A 19,412-nucleotide genomic window follows, 5' to 3' on the forward strand; every position below is an offset into this window, starting at 1 on the left:
CTATGGACTTGATATTTTTTTCTAAATCGGAGAACTATGGTAACATCCCCCACTTACGTTCGCTTGGTTTCTAAGGCAACAGGTCCTTTAAAAACCTGATATCTTCATTGCAAATGTTTTGGCTGTACATGCATAATGCGTACAGCTCCTGTTTTTCTCCAAATGTACAAACTTTCAAATGCTATTTTTTTTTTTGCTGAAACAGAAATAAAAAAACAAAAGGGAAAACCCTTCTTATGGTATTCCTAATCAGAGCTTTCATTTTTATAAAATAAAACTAAAACCTGAAGCAGAGAAAATCAAAACACAGTAAAATAAGTATAAAGATTAGGTATTAGGTAATCCCATGTTTTATTTTTGGGGGTGGGGCGTTTTCTACACAGACCTTTTTAGCCATAAAAAAGTAAACCTCCCTACTGAAGTTACATGAGCAAGCTAGGGAGCAATTTGTAGTAGCGGTATGTAGAGGAGATAGAAAAAGGACAGCGGAAAACCGGGAGCCCGATCTGGTGTATTAATGTTGATATTCTGTGGGGTTATGTAAAGCGGATTTAGGGCCGGTTTCCACTGGCGTTTAGGATGCAAAGCGTTCGTTGCATCGCCTTGCATCCCTCCGCAAGTACTTCTGGTTGTCTTCCGTACAGCCGGATGCAGCATCATGCAGCTTCCCGTCGGCAACTATGGGGACTCTGATGCGTGCTTCTGTGCAGGTAAATTTGCGTAAATGGAAACTACTACATTGACGTGAATTGGTTGCAGTTTTCTTGCATTACGATGCGGAGTGATTTTCTCGTAGCAATGCGTCTAGTGGAAACGGGCCCATACTCACAAAGCTGGGTTGCATATGAGGCAACCACTCCAGTCAGCACATTGGGAAGTACAGCCCCTACTCGACCTTGTGAGAGATTCAATGAAGGTTGCAGCCTCTTTAGAAAAACACCGCCTGCATAGGGGGTGGCTCCTCGGGGTAGGGATATAAACAGATATAACTGGGTAGGAGGCACCTAAAGTGGCTATAGCAGTGTATGTGTCAGTATGAATGAGAATGTGTCGGTATGGTAGTAACTGAAAGTGGCTCTATATGTGTATAAAATAGTAATATATGGGTCCTACCTTAAAAAGTAGTCCATCAATGTATGAACCGCTTCATCGGGTTGAGTGCTGTGCCTTTGATAGAAGTGTTCGTCTCAGGCGCCCGAGACTGAAACACTTCTCCCAAAGGCACAGCACTCGACCTGATGAAGCAGTTCACACCGCGAAACCGTCCTTTTAAAGTGCCCAATAAAAATCTCATTTTTTAAATAAATTGATGGACTACCTTTTAAGGTAGGACCCATTTTTTTACTATTTTACAGTATATACATATAGAGCCACTTTTAGTTGCTACCATCCCGGCACATACTCAACTGTTATAGCCACTTTGGGCTCCTCCTACCCCGTTAAAGTTGTAGTAGCGTTACTTCACATCTTAACGAGGAACTCTACTGAAAATAGCATAATGAATAGAATTGCTGCTTGTTTACAATATTCACTTATAGATTTAGTCAGTTTTTGCCCATTGTAAAAATCTTTTGTCTCCTTGATTTACATTCTGACATTTATCACTGGTTATTATTATTTTTTTATTTTTTTTTATTTATATAGCGCCAACATATTCCGCAGCGCTTTACAAAGCACAATAAGACGACAAGGGGAACATAGATACAACTAACAAATGTACAGCAGAGTTCCAAGCAGCACAAATATTGTTACAAAAACAGTAAACATTAGGAGGATGACCCTGCCCTTGCGAGCTTACAATCTAATGGGTTGTGGGGGACACATTAGGTAAGGGGTTGGAGGATGGATGAGGCAGTGATCCTTTGCCTCTGATTACATTGTGACAGATAAGTAAATAAGGGCTATAGAATGTTATAAACTTGTCTGAAAAGGTGTGTTTTAAGAGTGTGTTTGAAGATGTCCAGGTTTGGAGCATGACATACAGGCTGTGGAAGAGAGTTCCAGATAAGGAATGATGCTTGTGTAAAGTCCTGGATGCGAGCATGAGAGGAGGTGATCAGCTTAGAGGCCAGGAGAATTTCTTGGGAGGAGCGAAGGTTGTGGGAGGGGCAATATCTTGAGATTAGTGAGGAGATGTATGGAGGAGACAACTCGTGGAGGGCTTTGTATGTTAGAGTCAGGAGTTTGAACTGGATCCTCTGGGTAATGGGTAACCAGTGGAGAGAACGGCACAGTGGGGCTGCATCGGAAGAGCGTGTGGAAAGGTGAATGAGGCGGGCCGCTGAATTTAGAAGGGATTGGAGAGGTGCTAGCCTGTTTTTTGGTAGGCCACAGAGCAGGATGTTGCAGTAGTCTAGGCGGGAGATGATTAAGGCATGAACAAGCATTTTGGTGGCCTCTTGTGTGAGGAAGGGACGGATATAGAATATATTTTTTGGTGATGACATCTTTAGTTCTGCTTGATGTGTGGAATGTTTGTTACTGAGCGTTCTATGCGCAGAGGGAGATGCTGCTTGCTTGGGAGTTGGAAAAAGCAGTTATTTCCTATAATGCAACAAGGTTCACAGACAGCTAACTGTCAGGACCATGGTCATAACATCACACTATGGGAGGGGTTTCACCACAATATCAGACACACAGACCCTCCTGATTATCTATTCGAAAAAAGGTAAAAGGGATATCCGCTACTAATTAGAATGAAGTTCAATCCCTTGTTAAAGTTCCTCTTTAAACAGTGTAGGAACCCCATTTGGAAGGCTTGCAGTGACTTAAAGCAGATCCGAGATGAAAAACTAACTATAACAAGTAACTTGTCTATATATCTTATCTAAAGTTTAGATAGTTTACACAGCAAATCTAGCTGCAAACCGCTTTAATAGAATAAGAATATTTCTTCCTGTGATTCAATGACAGCTGCCATGTTGTTTGTAAACATTACACAGAGGCAGGCTTATCTGCATCTTGAGTAAAGAAAACTAATCCCCCCTCCTCCTCCCTCCTCCCCTCTGCCTCTGAAATCTCTGGCTAGTAATACCTCCCCCTCCTCCTGCCCAGACTGAGTTCCCATGAGCCCTTGCTACTGTCTGAAAGTGCCTTGGCTCTCTGAAAACCTGTGGGAGTGGCTTATTTAGTTTATAGGGAATTAGAGCATTAAAACAAATCAAAAAAAGTATTTGGCTTGAGGAATGCCCTATAAACAATAGGAAAGGAACACAATTATGCAATGAGTAAAAGTTCATCTCGGATCCACTTTAAGGCTGTCCAGTTATACAGGGATGAGCAATCACTACAAGTAGAGATAAGATATTTTGTGCAATTTTTATGTACTAGCTCATTAATTAGATTTTAATATTAGGCATGATCGTATCAAGCCTAACATTAAAATTACATTTATTTAAAGAGAACCCAAGGCGGCATATTGAAATCCTAATGTGCACAATGACATGCCTCTGTCATTCTATTGCCACAGCGCCAGGCTAGCGGCAATCTGCTTGTTGCTAGCCTGCTTTGTTTATACGAGACTTGTCAATCAGCCTCCTCCGCATCGTGCCGTTGATAATTTGCTCCACTCGCTATATCCTCCTATAGGAAGACAGGGCGCGACCCAGGAGTACTTCCTTTGTCGGGGCTTGGCTTCCTATTGGAGGAAGCTAGTAGAGGCGGAGAGCGGCGGGGGGAGCGCGTTATCGAGGGGACGATGCGGAGGAGGCTGATTGACAAGCCTCACATAAACAAAGCAGGCTAGCGACAAGCAGATTGTCGCTAGCCTGGCAATCTTTTAAGGTGGGATAGCAGAGCCCAGGGGGCTGGCCTCAGCGATAGAATGACGCAGAGGCATGTCATTGTGCACATCACATGCCTCTGGATCCTATTAGGATTTCAATATGCCGCCTCGGGTTCTCTTTTATGATGTATCAGTCTAAGCCTTATAAAACGTTAGTGAGAGTAGGGTTACTGTTAAGGTAAAGGTGGTGGCCATACACTTATTGACCTTCCTGTTCAGTTCCTGGCAGATTCGATCACTTAATACTAACTAAAATCTATTGTGCCAACTTGTCCAATCGTTCGAAGGTCGATTTGATTTTGGCTCAATATTGATATGATGGAAACTGTATGCTGATCAGAACAGGGCAGGAGGGGTAGTTGGTTGATTGGGCCATAGATTTGCATTGCATCGAACAGTCCAATGCTATGGTTTGTTCAAGTTTTATTAGATTTCCTGCCAAAATCTATTGAACATCAATGTGCTGTGTGTGGTAGGACCTCACTGTAATCAGATTGCAAAGAAGGGGTCAATCGTTTTGCCACATTGAGTGGAAGTCTATGGCTAGCTAGCATACCATAGGGCCTGAATATTAGTCTTTTTTTTTTTTGTGGGGGGGGGGGGGGGACACAACAATGGTGTTGATCAAAACACTGTGCTCAAAATCATTGCCCCAAAATTATGTTGCTAAATCTTATGTGATGAAATGAAAACAAATAGACGGTATAAATCTATAATATACTATATAAGAGAGTAACCAAGCAGCTCAGGGTGACCCAAACTACTAGGAATGTATAGGGGATAAAAGGAACCAAAAAGCCCTCCTACTAAAAAAGCAAAGCTTGGTGCAATTTGCCTTCTTAAAACAGAAGGAAATTTGCAATAATTCAGTTATAAGTGAACATTTGTGGTTAACCACAATGCACTACTACTGAATATGCAAATTATCCCTTTTCGCCCTTGTTAAGCCAAGCAAGCATCCAGAACCGCTGGTGTATAGCAAGCCTATAGCTTCAAGTTTTACACAGCCATATCAAACCCACATGTAGAATCAGAATCATTTATTTATCGCCAAGCACGACTTGGTCATGCCCGGAATTGGGCTTGGCACAAGCAGGTACAGAAAAAAGGACAGGCAACAGAGATAACAGAAAGCATACATCAAGCATAATGTAGTACAGTGGTGGTACACAACAGAGAAAAACCTTGTAGTACAGTGGTGATACACAACAGCGAAAAACCTTGTTCGCAGTAAATATGTAGATCTGCTGTGCAGACATGCTTAAGGGACGGTTCTGGTTAGTTGAGGGAGAACGGTTCTGGCTATTTGAAGACTAGACCGATGGGAGGATGGTGCGGTGGTGGAGGGGGGTGGGAGTGAGTCTAGAGAGTTCAGTGATTTGACCGCTGAGGGGAAGAAACTGTTCCTGTGTCTTCAGGTCCTGGTGTAGATGGACCGATACCTCTGGCCCGAACGGAGCCGACTGAAGAAGCGAGAGCCTGGATGTGAGGGATCGTTAGCGATCCGCAAAGCTCTGGAGCACAGTCTGGTGTTGTAGAGGAGGTCCAGCGGGGGGAGAGGTTTTCCAATGATTCTCTCCGCCGATTTGATGACCCTCTGTAGCTTGTGTCTATCACTGGCAGAGGAGCCAGCATACCAGACCAATATAGAAGAGCACAGGACAGATTTAATTGTGGCTGAGTAGAAGCTTGTCAGAAGTTTCCGGTCCATACCGAACTTCCTCAGTTGGCGGAGGAAGAATAGTCTCTGCTGGGCTTTCCTCTGGATGGAGGTAGTGTTGGCCTTCCACCTCAGGTCGTTGGAGATGGTTGTGCCCAGGAGACGAGTGCAGGGGACTTGTGCAACTTCCGTGCCTGTTTCGGACTTTTGGTCCTCATCAGTACATGGCAGGGATTGATAAGGCTGTATGAAATAGGGCTTGGACCAGTACAACAGAGTAACCAAGCAGCTCAGGGTAAGGGGATAAAAGGAACCAAAAAGCCCTCCTACTAAAAAAGCAAAGCTTGGTGCAATTTGCCTTCTTAAAACAGAAGGCAATTTGCAATAATTCAGTTATAAGTGAACATTTGTGGTTACCCACAATGCAGGATTTAGTTTACATTTCTAACATTTTGTTACAAAATTATCCATAAGTTGTCTCCTTCATTAATTTCCAGACAACATCACTCCTGCAACCTTCTCTTTTCTATGACGCCCTACTATCCTCCAATTTGATCCACTTCTCACATCCATGACTTCTCACAATATTCACCAGTCCTCTGGAATTCTCTTCCACATCTCGCCTGCTATCCTTCAAGCCTTGAAATATTCAAACACACCCTTAAAATGCACTCTTTAAACAAGCATACATTTCATAAATATCACCACATCGGTACCTGATGACTAGACTAGCATCTTTGTCACCTAGTATCACTACCTATCTCCCCTCTGGATTGTAATCTTGCAAAATGCAAATTCTCATCTCTATGATACTTAAGGGGCCCATACACTAGTCGATTTCAGCGATCTATTCGATCAAATTCCCAGATCAATCGATTTGCAGCCCGATTTTTATAGTTTTCGAAAATTTAGCTGGCAACCGATCGATGGCCTAAAGAGTTGCATTGGATCTAATGGTCCAATAATGCATTTAGATCGATTTCCATTCTGAAATCTATTGGGAATCTGTTCCTGTTCCTGTTCAGATTCGATTTGACAGTCATCTGACAGAAATCTATCTGATGGTCAAATCTGCTGCAAATCTATACCGTAAGTATATGGCCACCTTAACTCTAGCAAACTGGTATGTTGCTGGGTGTTCTAATTGATTTATGGTCTCTACCTCTTATTATGGTCCCTACTGTTGTCTGTATTATACTCTGTACTGTGCTGCGGAAGATGGTTGCAATTTAGAAATGGAATTTAAAAAAAAAAAAAAACTGGACTCAGATCCTTATGAGGACTTAATAGTAACAGTAAGCATTATTTTGAAGTGTTTTGGGTTTTACAAATTGCTCTAATGTTTGTTCTCTTCCAAAACCTAACTATGGAGTCAAAAATTGCTGGCTGTTTCCACTTGCTTCCCAGCCTTCGCTGTAAGGTTTTATATTTGTGCTGGACTCAACTGAAACTCCTGGTAAGTTTAACAGGGATATTTGTAGACAGCGTTTCATGCATGGCCAGCTGTTGGAGTACAAAGTGTAATCTGAAATCATGACTGTTATCAAGAAGCTTGATTGCTCTTTGAAGCCTGGGCCAGAGTACTGCAGTTATATTCATTCAGATCTCACCTGGCATGATTTTTAGGTACACAGTGGTCAGACATGTTCAGACTGGCTGCTATTGTGAGCGCTGTTAATATTCTGTGCTAACATATCCATCTTTCTTATTGCCTGGTTGGATTTGGCAGACTGTGTACAAGATCACAGATTTCACTAGTTTATTAAAAAAAGCAAAAATTTGAGGGATGCCAGGTGTATGGGTCTGCCTCTTATCAGCTGAATTCAAACAGGTTACAACTGTGTATTTAAATTAACTTGCTTCAAATTAGGTAGTTACCCATGTATAGGGAAGCCTCTGGATCCCTTAAGTCTGCCATACACTGGTCGATGGCCACTAGATCAACCAACAGATGGCTCCCTCTCTGATCAGAGAGGGATCTGTTGGCTGCCCATACACTGCACACAGATTTTGAATCGATTTCAGTCAAAATCTTGGACTCGTTTTTATTGCTGTTCCCATTGCCTGCCTACCAGCTTTCATATTAAAGCAGTCCTAAACCCAGAACTTATTCTCTGCTCCAAAAGATAAGCAACAGTAAAACATTTATTTAATAAAGCTTACATAACTCCTACAATGAAGCTGCAGTGTCTACTTCCTGTTTTTATGGGAGCACAAGAAGAGTTAAGGTAGCCACACACTGGTCGATTTGCCATCAGATTCGACCAACAGATAGATCCCTCTTTGATCGAATCTGATCTGAGAGGGATCGTATGGCTGCCTTTACTGCAAACAGATTGTGAATCGATTTCAGCCTGAAACCGATTCACCATCTGCTGAGCTGCCGCTGTCGCCCCCCCCCCCCCCTCCCCAGGCCCCCGCATACATTACCTGAAGCCTGGTCCCGGGCATCTTCTCCGCATCGGCTCCCGGCGGGCATCTTCTCCGCATCAGCTTCCGCATCCGGCATAACTTTCTGTCACTCCAGTGACAGCGGAAGTTCAAATAGAGCGCCCTCTATTTGTACTTCCGCTGTCACTGCAGTGACACAGGAAGATTATGCTGGATGCCGGGATGCGGAAGCTGGTGCGGAGAAGATGCCAGCCGGGAGGTGATGTGGAGAAGATGCCGGGAGCCAGCTTCAGGTAATGTATACCTGCGTCGGTCGTACGCCGGTAGCGATGCGCTTCTTATCCGCGGCGATCGACGGTAATTTTCCGCACGCCGCGATTGACGGAACCGATCTATTTCGGGCCGAAATAGATCGAAAATTAGCGTGTTGCATGAACGATTTGACAGCAGATTCGATCCCAGTGATTGAATCTGCTGTCGATCGGCGGGTAATCGGCCTAGTAAATGACCAGCTTTAACCTCCTGTGTTTACATATTAGCACAGAACTCGGCACAATTTAGACAGTTGACAGCTCATTACACTTGTGATTACTTGCAGATATGGGAGAATTAGGCAGGCTGTAATCTCTAAATATACACAGAGTGGATTTCGCTGTGTTTATTTTCTGCTGTGCAAGAGTTTAGGTCTGCTTTTAAAATACAAAGATCCATGCTCCATGTTGGCGACGGAAAAAGAAGTGAGCAGCAGTATCTCCAGTCGGGACACGGCAATTTTAAAAAAGTTTCTAATCTTTCTCTACTATATCCAAAACTGCAATTTACAAAATATTGGAATTGGGTTTTTAGGTCCCCTATAGACAGGGGCAAGGGAGAGACCTAGCCACTGAAGTTAACCTGTTCATTTCCAGGCCTACTGCAGAATAACATTGCATTAGTCATCCATAAAAATATTAGCAGTTTATGTGAAATCTGTGATGCTTTTATAGAAACGTCTGCATTGTGATACCCTGACGATATTGTACCAGTAAAGAGATCATAATATTAATATGTACAGAAGATATGATTTTTTTTTTTTTTTTTTTACATGATGCTGACACATTTTACACAGTGCATTACAGAGCACTTTGAACAATTTGCTAACAAACATTCCTCAGAAGAATAAACAATCTAATGTCCCATCTAGTGATGGTCATGTCTAGAACTCAAGAAGAAAGCATGTGATTTGCATGATCAACTGATAGATTTTCAGAGCTCTGATTTGCTGTGATCACATCCTGCTGTAGCACATTATCATGACTAACAGATCAGAGACTTTCATATCTATCACTTGACCAAACTGATCGCATGCTTCTCCGTGAGTTCTTCTAGACATGACAATCACTAGACCCATCCAAGGATTGTACCTAAATTGGGGGAAGAATGGTGCAGCTTTAGTTGGCTGATTCAGAAATCATATGGCAATAGAAATCAGAAAAAAGGGATTGCTGCGTGCACCTTCCGTCAAGTGAGTGATCTTATTATCATCAACAGCGACAGCTGATGCTTGAGGGTACAGACATCCAAAAACACTGTATATATAGCAAAACAGTTTAACCTGGTATAAACCAAATCTTACATATCCTTGGTGCAGGCTCAGTGGTGCGGGAGGTGGGTGCCTGCACCCACCTCCCGCACCACTGAGCCTGCACCAAGGATATGTAAGATTTGGTTTATACCAGGTTAAACTGTTTTGCTATATATACAGTGTTTTTGGATGTCTGTACCCTCAAGCATCAGCTGTCGCTGTTGATGATAGTAAAATCACTCACTTGACGGAAGGTGCACGCAGCAATCCCTTTTTTCTGATTTCTATTGCCATATGGTTGTCTTTTCCTCATTTAAGCGGAGCACACGTCTCAGCGACAGAGTCCCAGACTCCATATTGGTGCAAGCTAGTGAGTTCCAAATTTTTTTTTTTTTTGTGCTGTGTGGATACGCTTAAACTCACGCTGCAAGTGGGGAGTGCCACACTTCATCTTTTCCTTTCCATGATGATTCAGAAATCATGCCTGTAGGTGTTATAAGAACAGTAATGCTGGGAATACAGAATGAGATTTTTCAGCAGATTTACTGTTCGAACGATTTTCTGATCCTTTTTCTAATCTATTTCACTTCTATGAGAAATCGATCAGAAAAACGATCGAAAATAAGATCGGACCTGTCGGAAATTATCTATCGAACCATTTATCTGCCAAAAATCTCATGGTGTATTCCCAGCATTAGTGTCAGGACAGCAGTGAAGCAGACTTATTAAAACAGGTCTATATCTATTCTCTTAACTTTGTAAAACAAATTATCCTCCATGTTCTATATTCAAGTGAATTTATAGTGTAAACATATACGATTTGTTTTATTTAGCAGTGTTAAGCTCCAAAAGTAAATTCTTAATTAGAATTAAACTAATCAATGTTTGTTTTTTGTTTCACCTGGCAGTAATATCAGAAGTGTGTTGCTGGATTCCTCACCTGTTATGCCTGGTACACACCATGCAATTTCCTGTCAGATCGATGGGTCATATCGATAGTTTCTGGCAAGTCTGATAAGGTTTCTGATCACTTCTGCAAAAAATCAATCAGAAACATGAAAGGACCTCTTGGAAATTACCAATTCGATCTGTCGATCTGAAGGGAAATTGCATGGCTTGTACCTGGCATTAGGCAATTCAGGAAGGCAAACCACCAGTAGGGGCAGAATCTTTAAGCGATCTTCACTCCATGACTTTATAACTAAAACTTATGTTGTGCACCTCCCACCACCCCTCTTTATTTAAGTAAATGAACACAGTTTCACCATTGCTTGTTCAAGTCTGTCAGTGCAATGGCTTGGCCTTTTTTCTGTCTTGGGTTGAAAAGGCCGTCCTCTCTCTTTGCCACTGGGTTGAAGGGTTTTCTGGCATCTGATGTTGGTGTGATGCATGCAGGTGTTCTTAAAGAGGCGCTGTCAGCCACACTATCTCAGAAACCCCCCTCCCCCCCCCCCCCCCCCCCCGCACATATACAAGTAGATAAATAATTGCTCTACTTACATAACTTATGTATTGCACTGACCATGTTTTGATTTTAGTTATTTTTCTATATTAAACAAAGAGAAAATACTTCTTAGGATTTTGCATTTTAACTGTGTCCATCTTGAAGCCAATCCTGGTATCATTTCCTCCCTTACTCTCCTGTGCCTGATTGTGTATGAATTGCCCACCCTCTGCCTAGTCTTCAGGCACTCCCACCCAGCTCTGCAATAGAAAGTGTATTGTCTCAGCATGAGGAATATTGGCCAATCAGAGAGGAACAGAGGTGTGGGAGGGGAAAACAGGAGAGGTAAGAGGCTTCAGCCAATCGGGCTGCATTAGTTAAGTCTGAGGGGAAAGTAAAAAAGCAAAAAAGACAACCCAGCATGCCCTGCAACTTCCTTTGTGTGGCTATGTACCAAATAAGAGTCAGGTAAACTGGGGAATTAACATTTATCAACAAGAAAAGTAAGAGTGATTTTTATCTTTTGGATTTCCTGGTTAGCATCCTTATTACTTGTTTACCAGATAAAAAAAATTATTGATTTTATGCCCGACAGTTACACTTGAAGGTGGAGTCATCTGCACTTGGAAGTGCTTTGGCTCCAGGTGCTATTCCAGATGGTGTGGTCACTTGACCCAAAAGCTAAAGGCCCTCAGAGGTGCTTTTTAAATGGGGAGTAGTTCAGCCTGGTTATAAAAAATATATTGAAAATAACCTTTTAAGGTACACACCTTATCTGAACATGGCCTGAGGCCATAGTTTGTATTGTGAGTACCGTATAACTGTATTCTGATCTTGTTTGACTCAGTTTGAGGGATCTCTATTGGATTAATATTGAGTGACCTCTGTTGTAGTTGCTGCAGTTGGGTGTAAAATGCTCATCCTTCCCCTTTCTATAGAACACAAAATGCTACCAGGCCTATTGGTGATAATTTCCATCGACGGCAACCATAACGTGTACCAGGCTTTAAAAAGCTTACTAGTCCAGATGGGGCAATAACGCATTTTAGATTTTCATGAGTTAAATTTAATAATTGGCTCTTGTTAAGGCTTAAAAAAACTATAATAAAACAAATTAAGTCACTTTAAAATGAACCTTTGCTAAAAATGTAACATGAATGTAACATAAAACATAGATAATAGGATAACCGAGGCGCCAACAGGATAAAAAACACTAAAAGAACTTAAAAAACCATCTTGGTAATAGAGGAGGTAGTGGTGGACTTACCCCCTCCAAGCAGAACATACGACTGTGGATTTTCAGTCAAAACAATTTTATTGGATGCTCCAACTAAAGTGCAACGCGTTACGCGGGATACAAACCCGCTTCATCAGGCAATAACAAATAGGAGTAAACAGCATCTGCCAGTATCAACACTGAGCGCCGTAAGTCAGTAAGTCACTAAGTTCTCTACACACCAGGGAACATCCACCACCGTCTGTGCTTGATAGTCTTAATGACTACGATGAATGTCCAACTGTAGAACTGAGCCTCCTAAACACACTGTAGATATTCTGCAACCGGGAAAAAATAATTTTGGGCAATCTCAGATGAGAATCTCTAGCATTTGTACAGCTGTCCCATGATCCATCTACACTGAAGGCTGAGTTCACCTCCTGTCGGCTCCCTTGCAGCGTCTGGGCTCTTGCTTGTGCTCGGCGTGGTTGTAACTCCACCATGGGTCCAGCGATGAGATGCGTGGTGTGAAAAAAGCTTCTGGCTAGCAGTGGGGAGGGTTGACTCCCTGATGAGCAACATTGTTCAGCAGTATAAGTAAAATGGGCCTTATGCTGGGTTTACACCATACAATTTTCTGTTAGATTCTTCTGTTAAGGGGCCCATGCACCTAACGATTTTCCCGCCGATATACAGCAGATTCGATCACTGTGATCGAATCTGCTGTGAAATCGTCGCGCAAACGCTGACAGAACGATCTATTTCCGTCTGAATTCAATAGTTCCCGTCGATCCGTCCGTGCAGGAGATTTTTCTCGGTTGCCGGCGGGTCGGGAGTGCGTCAATAGCGGCGTTCGAATGCCCGACGACCGACGCAATACAGCAGAGATACATTACCTGTTCCGGCTGGCGCAACTCCCCCGGTCTCCGATGTCTTCTTCTCTGCTCCGGGCTGCAGCTTCAGTGAATTTCCTGTCTCAGCAGGAAGTTTAAACAATAGAAAGCCCTCTCCTGTTTAAACTTCCCCTGGACAGGAAGTTCAGTGAAGCAAGCCAGCCGGACCGGAGACCAGCGCGGAGAAGACAGCGGAGACCAGGGTAGTTGCGCTGGCTAGATCAGGTAATGTATAGCTGGCGGGTAGGCAGCGGCAGCTCTACAGATTGTGATCGGTTTCATGCTGAAGTTGATTCACAATCTGTTTGCAGTAAAGGCAGCCATACGATCCCTCTCTGATCAGATTCGATCAGAGAGGGATCTATCTGTTGGTCGAATCTGATGGCAAATCGATGGCTACCTTTAGATTTTTCCGTTAGATTTTCTGTTAGAATGCATAATTAGATTATTTTGTGTAGAGAATGGTCATTATCTTTGGTGCATTGTCTTCTGTTTAGCTTCTGCTGAGTAGAGCAATGCCTAAGTGCTCGGCAGATAGATCGTAAGATAGATACATTTCCAACATGTTGAACTTTATCTATCTGGCAGGTAAATCTAAAAGAAAATTGTATGGTGTAAACCCAGCATTATGCTGGGCATACACGGGCCGATGCGCCCTTATCAATCGAGCTGCTGATGGCTCGATTGATAATTTCTGACAGGTCCGATGACCCGCCGGATCGATACCCCGTGGCGGGAGTCGATCCGGCGGCTAATTGAGCCGCCGGGTCGACTCGTGTATGCCCAGCATTACAAGAAATTCTCCCCCACATATGGCCACCCTGTTTTCCATCTTATGCTGGGCATACATGGTGCGTTTATGCGCCGGAATCGAGCCGCTGGGCGCGTGGATAGATTCCCGCTCTTCACCGCTGGCGCTTATCTGCCGCTCGTCGGGGATCAAGCGCAGAATCGATCCGCCGCGGTGATCGGACACGGCGGATATGATCAGCGGCTCAATCGATAAGGAGGAAACAAACCATGGATGCCCAGCATAAGGCTGGATTAGCAATCTAGGGTTTGAGGAAAATGTTTTTCTGTACATAACTAGTGTGTGATTCCAGGGAAACATTTCTTGCTCAAAGCTTTGTTGCCCCCCCCCCCCCCCCCACACACACACACACACACCTAGTGCTTTTTGAGAAGATTATAATAGAAAGCTGGAAATTCCTGTTTTATGGTGCACAAACACTGCTCACCTGTAGATTCCAATTCACAAGGAAACGCACACTAGGTTTCATGATGGTCACATGACACCTATTCAACCCTACAGACCATGGGAAGGGGACATACTCTGCATAGCACCATCTGGGAAGTGGTAATCCTGGCTTTGGGTGTGTGGTAATATCACTGCTATTTCTGAAGAATAATACAGGTATTTCTAGCTCTCCCTTCACCTAGCATTTCATGAAGATACTATGTAGGGGGTGCTTGAGGAGCTCCAGGCATTTCCTGTTTAAAAATTACCTGTTTAAAAATGACCTTATTGTACAAAGGCATGGTTTACTTCTCCAGTGGCCTGGCCTGTAAAAGTATTTGCTCCTGATTTCTTCTATTTATACTTGGCACTAATGTTCTGATTTCCAAGCAAATGTTGTATAATACAGAAAATAACCTGAGTACCAAACACAGTTTTTGAGCACCTTCTTTATTAAAAGTTCTAACGATACAATTTCCCAAACAATAGTTTACAAACGATTCTTCATATGAATTATCGGAAATGATTGTTTGGGACTAAAATCTCTTAGACACGGTTCACCGGCTGTACGGTTCCATGGTCCGTTCCACTGAACGGACAAACAAATGCAGCAGGACCTAATTTTCCCGGGCCTGTTTGCTCAGCGGAACGGAAACGGAAGGTTTTGCAGCTACATAGTAACAAATAGAAAACAGTTTACAGCACACTGGCTGTAAAAACTGAGTTTTTCCTGATCCTGATGGCCGGATCCATACGTCTGGCTTCGCAAAAAAACGCAGATGTGAACCGAGCCAGGGGCGTAGCAATAGGGGTTGCAGAGGTAGCGACCGCATCGGGGCCCCATGGGCCAGAGGGGCCCCTGAAGGGCCCTCCCTCAACTACAGTATTAGCTCTCTATTGGTCCTGTGCTTGTAATAATCACTTCTATAGATACTTTGAATAGTAGTAATCATTAGCACACTGCTCCCCATCACCTTCTTGCACCTCTGACACTGTAGTTGTCCTTGGCAGGTTTTGGTGCGCCGTATCAATCATTTATAGAGTGCTAGGGGGGGCTCCATGTAAAACTTGCATCTGGGCCCATAGCTCCTTAGCTACGCCACTGAACCGAGCCTAAACCAGTATGAGCAGTTTAATGAAATTGATCTGCTTTTCGGAGTGGTGAGTATGGGGAATGGCAGGATGAGCCTGGCTCATCCTTTACCACTAGTGGTAACGTTTTATGGACAAGCCAGGCTCAGCTTTACCCCCGGGGAGGTTAAGGGGGTTGAGAAGCTAATACACTTGGTTAGAGGTGTTGAGCGATGTCATAGGCTTAGGTTATGTCTAGCAAACTGGATGCTTACTCTGGGTACTAGGTTTCCTGACAGTTTAAATGCAAGGCGGGATCTTAACGTGTGCCTGAGACAAGACGCATCTCAGGTTCCATAGTTACCTGGGGCTTCTTTAATGGGAACCTAAACTGAAAGGAATATGGATGTTTCCTTTTGAACAATACCAATTGCTTGGCAGTTTTGCTGATCTCTTTGGCTGCAGTAGTGGCTGGTTTACAGACCTGAAACAAGCATGCAGCTAAGGCCCGGTTCACATTAGCGTTTGCCAACGGAACCGGACGTATGGATCCGTGGTCTGTTCTGTTGAACGTACAAAAAAATGCTGCAGGACACAATTTTCCGGACTGTTTCGCTCAGCGTAAGCATATAGGAATCAATGAAAACGGACGTTTTACAACACACTGGCTGTAAAATGGACCATTTTCACTGGATCCAGTGGGCCTGATCTGTATGTCCGGTTCCGTAAAACAACGCTAATGTGAACCGGGCCTAATCCAGTCTGACTTCAGTCAGAGCACCTGATCTGCATGCTTGTTGAGGGGCTGTGGCTAAAAGTATTGGAGACACAGGATCAGCAGGAGAGTCAGGCAACTGGTATTATTTTAGGAAACATCCATATCCTTAGTTTAGGTTCCCTTTAAGCCCCCCTGAGGCCGCTCGTCCCTCGTCATCTCACCAGCTGGCTCCTGTCAAACGCAATACTGCCTGAAAGCCTGGGCGAGTCACTCTTCGGTGCGCATGTGTGGCTCAGCCAGACTTGATCCCCTGTTGCGCTTCCGCGTTTGGGAGTGTTTTGCAAGGGGCATAACACTTCCAGGGACGGGAGTGCGAGGGGGAGTGTGCCTGGCCAGGATTTACGCGATGAAGCAAGACTCTGTCAGGCTTTCAGGTACTATTGCGAGTGACAGGAGCCACACAGGGAGATGGCGAAGGATGAGCAACCTCAATTCTGTAAACCCCACATACCTGAGTTTTTAGCCAGCAACACTAGAAAGCTTTTCAGAGATCTCTCAGCACAGCCTGTGTGAAAAAATGCCTTGTTTGCCAGCTGTTAGTAACAATTTTTTGTGTCGGCATTGGGGGGGGGGGGGGGAGCGGGTAGCAGAGCTGAACTGTTTTCTGGCTGTAAACTGTTTTACTTTAAGGTGGCCACTAACGATCCCGATTTCTAGCGAAAAATCGTTCGAACGATGATAAATTCTGATCGGATTGGTTGTAAATAACCTCCGTTGAAGGGCACAATCAATTACATACGATTATAAAATCAGTCGTCCGATTTGTATTTTCCTTAAACCAAAATTTGGATTTTCTTGTTGTTTGTGATAGATAGGAAGAAACCAAGATTGTTTCGTTGATGGTGTAGTGAACGATTTCACTTCCGATCAGAATTTCTGATCGTCTAACGATTTTACGCTAGAAATTGGATCATTAGTGGCCACCTTTACACTGCGTGGCAGGGAGAGTGACACAGGAGCACACAGACAGAGCTGCAGCTGATGATCATTTACACACATTTGAAGCTATATTTCTGCTTTCTATCATTCTGAACCCTCACAGTATTAGAGCCAGTGAAGATTGTTTCTGTATGCTGGATGGGCTGGACACAGTCCTCCATAGTAATGCCCGCAGTGAAAATTGTTCTCTGTAAATGTCATTTTCTTCACATAAAACATGAAAAGATGAAAAAAAGCCTTTGTATTGCTATTTGTTAGTAATTACTGGAAATATGTGGCATTTAGAATTTTAGTTAACTTTCATAGTTGTCATTTAAGGAAACCCCAGTTAAGTATGGAACCTGCGAGATGCTTCTTGTCTCAGGTTCTCTTTAACATTTTATATTAAAAGTGCATTAATTTGGTTTTAAACTTCTACCAGTCCATGCTTTGCATGACTCTCTGGGTGTTGACCAAATGTGTTACTTTGCAGGTGTTTGTTCCAGCCCCCAGGGGTGGAGTCTTTAGTGTATATATGTCATTTCCCTTTTGTATTTGGTGAGCTATGACCAAGGACCTGTGTCTGAAACGCATCAGCTGCCTTCTTGTCTTCTGGATTTGCTAAAATAAAGTTTCTGGATTTTACCTCATCATGATTGGCTGCTGGCTGTTTTGCTGAATTTGTGTAGAATTAGTGTAGGACAAGGTGAAAGCCTTGGCGGTATTGTGGATATTGTTCCGGCGGCTTTTACCAGCAATCAAATTTACTCCACTTCCTTTTCACATGTACATATTTGAAAAAAATAAACAGGCTTTCCTTTCCTTTCTGCACTCAAAAAATACATTCGGCCCAAACATCTGATTGATTTAAAGTGGATTATCAGACCTAATAGGTTTCTGCGGGTGCAAAAATACAGAAGACCAAATCTAGTAGAAACAAGCCCACGTGGCATTTTTATCTTATGTTTTTTTTGTATTTTTTTATTTTAAGATCCTGCAGGGAGGGCACCTCTTGCTTCTCCCTCCCCTTCATGAAATGGAAGAGACTGCTTGGCTGATAGCTGAGCTTGTCTGTACAGTCATTGTTCCTAAGCTTTCGCTGGACACCATTACAAACTACTGTGGGTTTTTTTTCAGGCGCCATTTATTGCAAGTGTATACGTATCTTTATGTTAACATATAAGCCTTTGCAGCATGTTTTTTACGTGACTGGTGTAAAAGCAGTGGAACTGACAAGCCAGGCTGAACTTGGCATCGCAGGTACGGCTTGTGCGTGTTCCAATGTTGCAAGAGGTGAAAAGGTCAACTGCAAGTGATATTCTGGCGAATGTGCCCAGCAACATAACTCATCCTGGCAGTTTGTTTCTGATAATTCACAGCGGACAGTGAAAGTATGAAGCGCATTGTACAAAATGTACCGCTCTCCCCAGATAAGGGATGAGTTTTCTTTTTAAGCCTGCATTGTAAGAGAACAGCATGAGCTGAAGGACAAATGATTCATTTTGAACACAACTTGGCTGTGTCACCAGGGGAGATGGAGTCCCTCTTCTCCCTCAGGGTATGTAGCTTAGAGAATTCCTGGATGAGGGAAGGTTTGTGTGGGAAGGACGCTCTTTGGTATGTGGGATTCATTCATGGTGCTCTGTTAATTCTCTTTAATGGTAAATAATGATGTAAAACCAGGAAATCCTCTGCAAATAACATACTGGCTTTACATGAGCAGCTATCAGGCTATCTGCAAGGGGAGATCTGCTTCAATTGAACGTTTTATGCTGGAAATACCCCGTGAGATTTTTTGGCAGATAGATGGTTCGATAGATAATTGATGCAATACGTAATAGCTTCAACACACAACCATTTTTACCAGCACAGCCGCCACCTATAAATTCCTTCTGTCCGCCTGCATCCTTGCCCACCACTAACTGCCTTCCCCCCGCTCCACAAGACCACTCTCCCACTCTAACATCTTTCACCACACTAACTGAACAGTGTCTTTCCTCACTAATCTCCAAAGCGCATCTCACTACCTGTGCCCTGGACCCCATTCCCTCTCATCTAATCCCCCAGCTTTCCTCCTCCTTTAATCCCGCTCTAACAACTCTATTCAACCTGTCTATCTCCACTGGCACTTTTCCTTCCTTATTCAAACAAGCTATCATCACACCACTAATCAAAAAACCCTCTCTTGATCCAACTTCTCTATCCAACTACCGTCCTGTCTCGCTCCTCCCCTTTGCTTCTAAACTACTGGAACGTCACATCCATTCAGAATTGTCTGCCTTTCTCTCTACCAACTCCTTACTTGACCCCTTTCAATCTGGATTCCGCACACACCATTCCACTGAAACTGTCCTCACGAAAGTTGCTAATGACCTACTGGTAGCTAAATCCAAAGGCCAGTTCTCCATTCTAATACTCCTTGACCTTTCCTCTGCCTTTGACACTGTTGATCATGC

At 43.4% G+C, this 19,412-nt stretch overlaps 1 protein-coding gene across 3 annotated transcripts in view; it reads left to right on the forward strand.

Annotated features, from left to right (window-relative positions):
* Nucleotides 1-19,412, forward strand: part of GREB1L (GREB1 like retinoic acid receptor coactivator) — a 194,658-nt gene that overhangs the window by 25,035 nt on the left and 150,211 nt on the right. The gene's annotated exons all lie outside the window — the stretch shown is intronic.

This window comes from Hyperolius riggenbachi, chromosome 5, assembly GCF_040937935.1.
Source record: "Hyperolius riggenbachi isolate aHypRig1 chromosome 5, aHypRig1.pri, whole genome shotgun sequence".
Taxonomy (NCBI): domain Eukaryota; kingdom Metazoa; phylum Chordata; class Amphibia; order Anura; family Hyperoliidae; genus Hyperolius; species Hyperolius riggenbachi.